Raw genomic sequence first — 11923 nt, forward strand, 5'->3', positions numbered from 1 at the left:
TGATGTTAATATCCTCAATTTGGAGTCCCGTTCTTTTATGTGCTTCTCTCACTCAACAACCATTGCCACCCTCTAGCCTTCCTCTTCTTCTATGATTTAGATGAGAGATGTTAGCTAAATTCTTTGTCAGCTTCTCTTCCCACTAGAGGCGACATAATGCTGCGACATTATCCTGACCAGGAAGATGTAGGCATAAGTCCCTAAGAAAGGCTTTTCTGCTCAAATAAAAAGGTAAAATTTTACAAAAAGACTTTTTTCACCCCTAATCTTTTGCCCTTTGTCATTCCTCCTCTATAGTGAGGTACACATATGGTGTCTCATAAATTCAGATAGCCATCTTGCAACCAAAAAGATAAAAGGAAGTTAGAAGCAGCCCAGGTATTTTATAAACTCTTTGAGCAATCACACCAGTCCAGACATGCCTACAACTGAACTTTATGTTACATAAGAGTGATCATCTCCAATTTCATTCATCATCCCATTGCTCATCAAGTATTTTGTAAATGCCAAATTCAAACCTACTTGATACATATATTAAACTCTTAAACTGTCCTTCAAACTATTACATGACTACTTCTTTAAACATTAGCTTATTAATAAGGGCTTTGAGCCCTCATCTGCTGATATTGCCAGCCATGTCTTACCACAGGGTAAAGGGTCAGACTTTCTCACCAGGCTACAGGAATATTTGCACCTAGGAGTTGAGGGAGATTGTCTTTTCCCTACCCCTCCATGTCCCAACAATCAGGGTCTACCACACGGAGAAGTGGCCTTGGAAGCTCAGGAATACTGGGAGTCTGCAGTTTGCTTGCTTGTGATAGAATATATTCTTTTAGCCAATTTAACCTTCTCTTTCTCCTCACCTGTATGCGCTCCGCATCTTTGGTGTGCGGAGGATGTGGCTGTTGCATTGCCAGCAGATAGTTAGAAGAGGGTGTTTCATCCAGTTACCTGTGCACATGGTAGAAGCTGTTACATGACATCTACAGTGAAAAAAAGTACACTTCACACTGTACCCATAGTGCAGAAACTCACATGGTTTAGCTCAGAGTTTTGAGATTAAGCACTGCCCAGTACTCCATTCCAGTCCTTTCAGAGATCTCTGGGTAAAGGTGACAATCATTTGGAAGAAGTCACCAGAATAGAAAAACAAACAAAAGCGGTAACACCACCTCTTGTCTTATAGTTTCTTGCCAGTCATTTCTGGTTGCCCTTCATAAAGACTTCCTTGAGTGACAACAAATATTGCCTCTGGCCACTAAGTGTGCAGAGATGAGATCTTTTAAAACCTATAAGCCTAACAAAAGTAAAGACATGCCTGGAAACACAAAAACTTGCTGGTCAAGTTATTTTAAATCAAGAAGGGCTTAGTGTACTAAGGGGAAGAGAGTGCTGTGCTCAGCATTTTAAAACCTTTGATGTCTCTGTAGTAGTGGGCTATAATACTTTTTTATTTTTGGTAGGCATTTATTTATTTTTCTTTTTTCTTTTTTAAATTTTATTTAGAAAATTAACTTTAACAAGGTGACATTGATCAATAAGAGTACATAGGTTTCAAGTAAACATTTCTATAGCATTTGAACTGTTGCTTATGTTGTATACCCATCACTCAAAGTCAAATCATTTTACGTCACCTTATATTTGTCCCTCTTTATAACTTTTCCCCTACCCTCTCCCTCATGTCCCCTTTCCCCTGGTAACCACTTGACTTTTATCTCTGTCCATGAGTCTCAGTTTTATATACCACCTATGTGTGAAATCATACAGTTCTTAGCTTTTCTGATTTACTTATTTCACTCAGTACAATGTTTTCAAGGTCCACCCACATTGTCATAAGGTCACTATGACATCATTTCTTATGGCTGAGTAGCATTCCACTGTATATATGTACCACTTCTTCCTTATCCAATCCTCTATCGAGGGACACTTTGGTTGTTTACATGTCTTGGCCACTGTAAATAATGCTGTGATGAACATGCAGGTGCATGTGTCTTTACATACAGATGTTTTTTAGTTTTGGGGGTAGATGCCCAGTGGAGGGATCGCTGGGTCATATGATAATTATATTCTTAATCTTTTAAGGAACCACCACACTTTCATAATGGTTGTACTAATTTGCATTCCCACCAGCAGTGAATGAGGGTTCCTTTTTCTCCACAGTCTCTCCAACACTTGTTATTATGTGCCTTGTTGATAACAGCTAATCTAACAGGTGTGATGTGCTATCTCATTGTAGTTTTGGTTTGCATTTCTTGAATAGTTAGGGAAGATGAGCATCTTTTCATATACCTGTTGGCCATCTGTATGTCCTCATGGGAGAAGTGTCTGTTCAGGTCCTCTCCCCCCCCCCTTTTTTTTTTTTTTGTATTTTTCTGAAGCTGGAAACGGGGAGAGACAGTCAGACAGACTCCCGCATGCGCCCGACCGGGATCCACCCGGCATGCCCACCAGGGGGGCATGCCCACCAGGGGCGACACTCTGCCCACTAGGGGGCGATGCTCTGCCCCTCCGGGGCGTCGCTCTGCTGCGACCAGAGCCACTCTAGCGCCTGGGGCAGAGGCCAAGGAGCCATCCCCAGCGCCCGGGCCATCTTTGCTCCAATGGAGCCTTGGCTGCGGGAGGGGAAGAGAGAGACAGAGAGGAAGGAGGGGGGGGGGTGGTGGAGAAGCAAATGGGCGCTTCTCCTATGTGCCCTGGCTGGGAATCGAACCAGGGTCCCCCGCACACCCGGCTGACGCTCTACCGCTCTCGGCCAGGGATTCTCCCCATTTTTTAGTAGGACGGTTTGCTTATTTGTTGCTGAGCTTTGTGAGTTCTTTATATATTTTGTATATTAAACCCTTATTGGAGCTGTTGTTTGCAAAATCACCTCCCATTTAGTTGGCTGAAAAAAAGAAGAACAAAGGCAACCCAAAGTCAGCAGAAGAAAGGAAACAATACTTTCATCTGAGATTAGTTTCACACAAATTTGCCAAGACAAAGTACCTTTTTTTGTTATCTATGTGCTTCCTAGCTGCTTTATGATTAGCAATACAACAGTCATAGAGCCACATCTTGTGGTATTCTACCTGCTGAAGTGTCACTACACCAGAATTTACATTAAACGAGAAGTGACTATTTAAATGCATCTTAGCTAATGGCAATTGGACCTTTGAGGTCTCACACACTGAGCAGTTCTGATAGTTCTAATGATTTACTCTTTCCATAATTTTTTTAATGCATTTTAGTATTCTAAGCTTAAAAACACAAATTAAGTTTAGCTTTCACATCACTCATTTCTTATCAAAAAGAAACACATTTCTTCTATTATGAAATGGCCTCGCCATAAACGTATCCTCAGTGGTTCTCCAAGCCACACACAAAAACATTCCGATGGAAGCAGACCAGTTTTTGTGGCACTCTTTACATTTTTAAAGTTTTTCTTTTTATTAAATTTATTGAGATGACACTGGTTAATAAACTTATATAGGTTTCAACTCTATGATACATTATCTATGTATTATGTGTTACATTTTTAATTCCTTGCATTATTCCTGTAACTTTAATGGTTTCAACACAGGACAACATTAAAGTCTTGGCAGCACAGTGCCATGAATGATGAACAAACCAGGTTAATTAGAAGCATTCTAACTTTTCTTAAGTTGACAATTCTTATGTCTAATAATGCCAGAAGAAAAATGACATTTTTTATACTCCCAGATGAATAAGTTAGACTGAGAAAAAATATTGTATTTTGTTGTTGTTGTTGTTGTTGTTTTTTAGCGAGAGAGTCAGAGAGAGGGACAGATAGGGACGGATAGACAGTAAGGGAGAGAGATGAGAAGCATCAATTCTTTTTTGCAGCACTTTAGTTGTACATTGATTGCTTCCTCATATGTGCCTTGATGGGGGAGCCCAAGCCAAGCCAGTGACCCCTTGCTCAAGCCAGTGATCTTGGGCTCAAGCCAGCAACTTTTAGGCTCAAGCCAGTGACCATGGGGTCATGTCTATGATCCTACAATCAAGCCATCAACACCACGCTCAAGCTGATGACCTCGGGGTTTCAAACTTGGGTCCTATGCGTCCCAGGCTGACTGTCTATCCACTGCACCACTGCCTGGTCAGGCAAAAAAAATAATAATGTTTATAGTACCTTTATAAAAGTAGAGGGATTTTTTTTTGAAGAAGATTGACCCCATGCTGTTCTCACTGAGAATTCACTCCTTGTTGCTACCACAGCATCTGCATTTTAATGTAATTTGCTCTTCTCTCTTCTTTTTCCCTATGGTGTGAACTCTTGTCTTCTTGTCCTTCTTGACCTGCGTTGGACAGAAAAAGAATTTTTTTTTGTGATCCCAGTGATCTCTGGTTGCCTTTTAATGATCAGCATGGACATTTCCCACTTCCCAGGTAACCGCTGAGTTTCTGAGCCAGCTTCTCCCTCTGCACAGCACACTCCCAGGATTAGTTCCTTGCTATTATTTGCTGTGTGGGCAGAAAATGCCAAACTGATTTTAACCTTAGCTTAACCAAAGCATCATTAGTCTTAAGCCACAGAAAAGAGAGGATACAGAGAAAAAGACAAATAGGAATGATGTTTTGAGGAAGTCTGAGGCTTTTGGTATTGGGGGTTATCCTATTCTCTGATTCTCTCAATGAATACCAAGAATTGAGAACATGGGTCTATAACTTTGTATATTTATTATTCCAAAGTACATGTTAGACAGACAATGTTTATCTGGGTCAGTGAGCTCAGTTGGTGTGGTGCTAATAAGGCCAAAAGCATGGGCTTTTTCCCCATAGAAACCAGAAAAATTGACTCAGAGAGAAAAACAAACCTATTCTACATTCACAAGTTGTACCCCAAATCTTGGCCAGACATCTTGCAAATGCATGCTGTGGGTAACAAGTAGGGTGAGAAAGTGTGACAGCTTAGTATAATTCCAAACTAAGTGTACTAGGGATGACTCAAAACTGAGGTCCTTCAGGAAGCAACCAGGATTGTGGTTGATTGGGAGGGTTAGAGTTCACGTGCCCGATAAAATAGGCATAAAGATGCCATTTTTGCCACTTTCCACAAAAACTGTAGAATAATGTTATCCATGTTGATGTACACATTGCTTGTTGTAAAGAATTGATCATGAATTTTTGATGGTTTCCACTACTTTTAGGGTTCATCTCTTACATGATACTCTGCCTCTGGGCCACATAGGAAGACAGAAATACCAATCTACTTTGGGTTCAGAGACCTGAGAGAAAATCCTGCCTGCATCTTTACTCTTTGTACAGCCTTGGACAGGCACTTACACTCTCTAAATTGTTTGCTCATATGCAAGAGAGCTGTATGGGGAATTCCGTGAGTTAAGGTATGTAAAACTATTAATTTAGTTCCTGGGACACAATAACCTCTTTACTGATGGTGGTTTGTGTTATTACGTCAGGGGTTGCACATGCAAAATGACTGCTGTAGTGCCAGGTTCACATCAGGAAATCAATAAGATTAGCTCTCATCCTTCTGCCCTGTTTGATCAGTTTCCGTGATTTTCTGTAGGAGTCTTCCTTTCTTCATGGTGTTGCATTTCTTTTATCTATTCTCCCTTTCCAGAGCCTTGACCTTGACCATGTCTCAAGGTCTTTTTCTTTTTTCTTTTTCTTTTTTTTTTTTTTGAGCAACCATTTTTTTATTTATTGTCATTTATTATCATTGGAAGATTTATGTATCTATTCTAAAAATGTGGGGTTGTTTAGAAAGCCAGATGTGAGGAATATAGGTGGAAGATAAAGACCACTTTATTCCCAGAAGGTCAAATAATTGCCTCTCTCCAGACCTTTTTATTTGTCCAAAAGCTGGTTTCTCTAGTGGCACCACAGTTACCTATTGGAGTTAATTTTTACCCCTTTAAATGAAACTGAGAGACATGTAAGAATTGGAGGCAAAGAAATGTGGACTTGAGAGGTCTGGAGCTAGCTTGCTCCGCTCAGGCTCAAGATCAACCATCCCACATAGAAAAAATAAATAAATAAATAAATACATAAAAAAATAGATAAATGAAACTGAGAGGAAGCTTAATGAAAATAAATTGGTGGGCATGGAAGAATCTTATAATGAAACTTAAATCTAGTATAATACATTATGTTTCTCAAAGTATGGTGTTTGTGCAGAGACTCTAATGCTGTTTCCATATTCGGTGATCTCAGTGGAAGAAACAACTGGGCTTGATTTTTCCATGTGCATCTGGGACAGTGCACTGGTTTACCTTCAAACCTAGTAGAGAAGAGAAATCTCACTTGCCTCCCTTAGATACTGTACAATAGAGGGTGGCGGAGATCATTTCAATTCAGCTATGGGAAAGAGTTCTTTTAAATATTCAAGAAAGGGCACCTGTGGGGTCAGTCAAAGGCCTTCAAAAGGAATCTCACTAGAGCAGCCCAGGATCCAAGGAACTTTACTGGTTCCGCTTTGGCTGCTCCCAACCAGCTCTGAGGTCAGAGAAACCCTCCCCCTCTTTTTTCTTTTTTTCTTTGTTAACTAAGTGCCATCATCAGATTTCATATATTCTGTTGTTAATAAAATTATTGATCTCAGTTTGTCCCCAACTGTGATTTTTCTAATTTTGATAACCTAATTATGCCCATGTAGATAGTTATATATGACTCATTTGCATTTTGTGTTAGTGTAGAAAACTATTGGCAGGAGTCACAGATAGAAGGACGTTCCATGCAGGGATGTCTGCATGGAAGGCCTAGCCGAACAAACACAGGTGAATACATTGCATTCTACAGGAACACTGGCAGAAGTGCATATTCTCTGAGCCCACTCTTGGACATATCATCCAATCTGATCTAAAACAGATCATTCTTCAGTCACTCTTTCTTAGTGTTGTCCTTCAATAAAAGCATAACTCACCAGGGGGTTTTTCTCAAATATCTTCCAAAAGATTCTTCTAAAAACTGACAGCTAGGACGTTGCCTTTAGTGTGGGCTGTGAGGCTAATGGTTGGTCTACAACTTAGGAAGGCATGCTCCAATATTTTCTCATCACTCTACAAAAAGGGTGGGAGACATGAGGTCAAGTTCATTCATTCCTTCTTTAAACTAACCCGCATTGAGCACTTACAGTTGATGAAACACTCAAGATACAAAGGTTTCCCTGCTTACTATCTAATAAGGAGAGACAGAGAAATATATAAACAGATCATAATACAAGAATTAATTTATGGGAAAATGGCATATTTTTAATACTTCATTTCCTTTTTGACAATATATGTGTTTCTCGATACTATTAAAATACAGACCTTTTGGGATGGAGCTAGCATCACACATCTCCTATAGTCTCAGCATATTCTCTGTCCATATTAGTTTCCCCTACTTCCTTTCTGTTTTTAATTTCCTGTCCTTCTCCTTAGCCCCAGGCACCTAATCAATCAGTCTTATCTCTTGTCCCTTTATAAGCCACAGGGGCAGAGTTGTAAGTTTCAGTTTGTCTGCCAGCCCCCATCCAGCTCACTGACTAAATATACTAAAACCTAAAGATCATTTGGTAATGCTGTTGGTTGAATCTCCAATAAAATTATACACTGGGATATATTTGAATCACAGGAAAACCTGGAAGATTTTTTTTGATATACCCCCTGAATCAAGGATTCAAATTTTAAAACTAAATATTCTTATAAGGAGAGTCATTTGTGATCCATTTATTCATTAACTCAAACTGCCTTCATTTCTTTTAAATTTAGAGGACCCAGAATACCCTTAAAAATATACCCTTAAAAGGGTATATTTTAACCCAATTATGAAATGTAAAGGATCTCAATTAGTCAAACTAAACTTATGAATATTCATAAAGGTTTACAAGTTCTTTCTCCCATAGAATATCAGGATCTGACCATTCATTTTCTCTTCCCTTTCTTTATACCACATGAACTTATTAACTGTGATTACAATGATCAGAAGTGAAATGTTTAACAGTGCTGACATTTAGGTGTTCATAAGTGGGTTTGGGAGTTACCATATTATTGAGATTAATAGAAATGACTGACATTTTCTCTTGTTCTAGTGGGCTCAGTTCCATGAGCAATAGCATACCAGAGTGAGGTTAAGAAGTCCATAAAATTTGAAGTAGGGTCCAGTAGAAATCTTGCAGAGAACCATTAACTTTCAAAGTCCTAGACTTTAAGCATTCTGATCTGAGTTGTCTCTGTACACATTAGGAATTATTCTTTGCCTGTAAACCAACTAAATGTGTTTGTGTCTATATATAATTTTCCATTTTTTAAATTTTACCTCTAGCCTCTAAAAGAAATTGATTCCTGCTAAAGCACTAGTATGTATGAAGTATTCCTAATCTACAGTGTTCATTCTGTGTACCAATTCTGAGGACAATTTTCAGTTTTATCCTCTGGTTTAAGTTACCTCTCTATAAAAATAATAGCATTAATCTTTACTAAATCTTAAACCACACAGAGATAGCTGTGGAATGAGAACTTGATATACTTTACTTAGTTTTAAATGTAAATGTAGCTTGGTTCTAATTTCAACATCCAGTCCAGCCCTTTAATAAATTGGTAAAAATTCTTAGGAAAATTTCGCTAGATTGGTCTCTTTAAGTTTGAGTCTTCTTTCATTTTTCCAGCACTGCTTTGGGTCTTCACTAATACATAAGTTTCATGAGGTGGGACTTTTATTTTGTTTACTTCTGAATTTCCTAATCCTGGATGGTGCTAAATCTTATTACTATGTCAACTATCCCTCTATCTTTCATGATGGTAGTGATTCAGGCTTTTCTGTGTAATTGTCAGATGTTTGTTTTATACAGCCTACAAATGAATACACATATACACACAAACATACACACACACCCAGAAATACATATATATACTAGAAATATCATTTTTTCTTTTTTTACTAACATATGTTACCATTGAGTTTATTCTAATTTTAAGAAGGAATTTAGCTCAGTATAGTTAGGAAGTTTTTGATCTATAAATAATTTTTACAACTTAGCACTGGTAGTATGGACCAAGATAATTAACCTCTGGTAGATAAATTTTCTTCACTTGTAAAACCTCACATTATAATTAAATATCATGTATTTGAATATGATAATACATAAGAAGTAGTTGGTACGTTTTATATCTCATATATGCTAAATAAATGTAATTAAAATGGTAGAATTGGTCTTTTTCTTTGAGACTGAATTGTGTGAGACATCACACCAACAAGGTTAGGAAATTATTCAATACTTGGTGGCAAACAGAGAATGCCTGGCCAGGGTTAGTGACTGGAGATCTTGTATAGGTGACAAGGCCTAATCATCTATAGCCTAACTGGGTCACTTTTTTTGGCTTTATTTAATAATCATTTTTGCACAGTTAGTTACCATCAAACTATTTAAAATCAATGGAGTTCTTTCTAGTCAAGGAGTATCATGCAAGCTATGTCTCTATTATTTAAATTGTCATAGCATCCCTTAATGCAAGTTCTAAACAAAGATTCCTTCCCTAATACCATTGTTAAAATACTGGTTAAAAAGTGTTGGTTTTAGCAAAATAAACAATATGTATATGAATATTAATCCCCTGGTTTCACTGAGACCGAAGTTTCAAAATTGTTTCAATGCCAATTACTCCTAATTTATTTTCTCAGGAATATAGCACTATAAGTGGATATGGTAAACAGTTCTAGAATTATCTTTGCATATTTACTTGAAACAGCCCCCACACAATTGCTTCAAATTTCCAAAGTTTGTGTCAAATCTACAAACCTCTGAAAGTTCAATGAAAAAAAAATGCTGGAAAATCAGAGCTCCTCACATGATGCCCTACTAAGTTGTGTCCCAGAACTTGACTAGGTTCTAAGAAGAGCACTTGGGTTTGGTAAATTGAATCTACATCTCCAGTATGACCCAGCTGTGGAGCTCAAGAGCCTCCCTTCCAACATGCGTGCATTCTCAGTTCACCAGGGTCCACCCTGGATGCATTGCCACCATCCTGGTTATCTTCCTTGCTCCTGAGGCCTTAGATTTGGAGATTCTACTTCCAGAGAGTGGAACAAAGTGACACCATGCACAAGAAGAAGGGCAACTTATTTAAAAATATGAGATTGTGCAAAGCTAAATGTGTAGGACAGAATGGGACATTCTCTGCGGCCATGTGGATAATACAACAGATAAATGACTCCATAGGGGAGAGATGGTGTCGTACAAAGAATCAAAGGCTGTGGGTGGCTGTAAGGGAAGTTCCAATGCTGGCAGCAGCCACGGGGTTCAGAGGTGGAGCCCGGCGATATTATTTCTAAATACATCATATCTTGATGATTTCTTAAGGATGGAATTCATAAACTAGGCAGGACCAACAACTTATTTTGTTCTGACTGTTACTTATATCTAGTGCATATTTTTTTGCTTTACTACTGTCATTTACTTTTGAAAGGCTACTATCATTTTTATTAGTAGTTTCACTTGACAAATATTTATATAGGATTTATTGTATATGCTGAGTGCTACTCTAAGAATTTTATAAATGGTCACTCAGTATTTCTCAACCAGGGGCAATGTCTGGAAATAATTTTGGCTGTCAGAATTTGAGAGAGGGTGCTGCTACTCTATCTAGAGAATCGAAGTCAGAGCTGATGTTGAACATTCTGTAATGTACGGGATAGCCACTCTTCCTAAACCAGGAATTATCTGGCCAACAATATCAATAGCACCAGTGTTGAAAACCCTACTTTAATCCATTAACCTTTGTAATATCCCTATAAAGTAGATGATCTTATTTTGTTCATTTTATAGATAAGGAAATGAGATGTGGAGAGGTTAACTAACTCGAGGAAGCCACACAGTGTGTGAGTTGCAAAGCTAGCAGTCATGACTAATTAGTCTGCCTCTACAATCTATTTTCTACCACCATACCAGGCTAACCTCTGTCATGGTTTATATGCAAATTATTTTCACTATTTTGAAATCTCACCAAGAAAAGACATACCTCATCTCATTCCATTTTCTTACCTCCAGACCATAGAGCCCAGACAATGCTGGCTTTGTTCTGTGCTGCTCACCCCTTCCCAGATGCCTTGTTATTCCACTGGGGTGGGTGTGTCAGACCCTGGGAAGCCATTCCTACTTGACTGGACTCAGCTCACAATGAGTCCATAACCCTACTCTGCAGTCATTCAATCTTGTGTCTCTTTATTATCCTCTTCATGACTTCTAGGCTTTTGGCTACTTTCGAGCTAATTTATGTATCCTTAGGAAGGCAGGTAATAGATAATGAATTTCAAATGAATCTGTTTTGTGACAGATCAGCATCTCTGAAGAAAGTGTGAATACACACTTTGGAAAATGATGAATTAAATTAAAATCAGCCCACTATCTGTGCATTCTTTATAATAAGGTTTTGTAGGTCCTTACACTTCCTTTGATAACACTGAGTTCAATATAAATATATTACTTGACAGTTGCAAATAAATGGATATGAATTGCATGATAAGTCTACCCTTACCTGAAAAATAAAAGAATTCATGTTATCTCCCTGCAGTACTGTGTATGTATTCACTGGGAAAACATAGGATTTCTAACTAATATGTGAATTCTGTCACATTAAGGATCTGAAGGAAAATATAGCAGAGTGTATGTTTAAAAAAAAAGCTATTCTTAAGTTTTCAAAATACTTGGTGTCCATCAAACAATGTGTGGGTGGACAGCCTTTTCTCAGTAAATCAGAAATAGGGAATAATAATTAGGGCTATTATTTTTTTTAACTTTCATCTACAATGCTGCATTGTTGGGTCTATATGTCTGTTGGGAAACCATGACATTTTAACTATACCTGCCAGGATCCTCTGATGCCAAGTCACAGATGGCCTGTGCTCTGGAATTGCCCAGTGTGACATGCTATCACTGAATGCAATTCCCTCGTCTTTACAGCTCTCATTCCCATGCCAGCGT

At 38.3% G+C, this 11923-nt stretch overlaps 1 pseudogene; it reads left to right on the forward strand.

Annotated features, from left to right (window-relative positions):
• Window positions 1–5872: 5872 nt before the first annotated feature.
• LOC136389883 (small nucleolar RNA SNORA38) lies at window positions 5873–5986 on the forward strand (annotated as a pseudogene).
• The last annotated feature ends 5937 nt before the right edge of the window (window positions 5987–11923 follow it).

This window comes from Saccopteryx leptura, chromosome 1 (assembly GCF_036850995.1).
Source record: "Saccopteryx leptura isolate mSacLep1 chromosome 1, mSacLep1_pri_phased_curated, whole genome shotgun sequence".
NCBI classification, from domain to species: domain Eukaryota; kingdom Metazoa; phylum Chordata; class Mammalia; order Chiroptera; family Emballonuridae; genus Saccopteryx; species Saccopteryx leptura.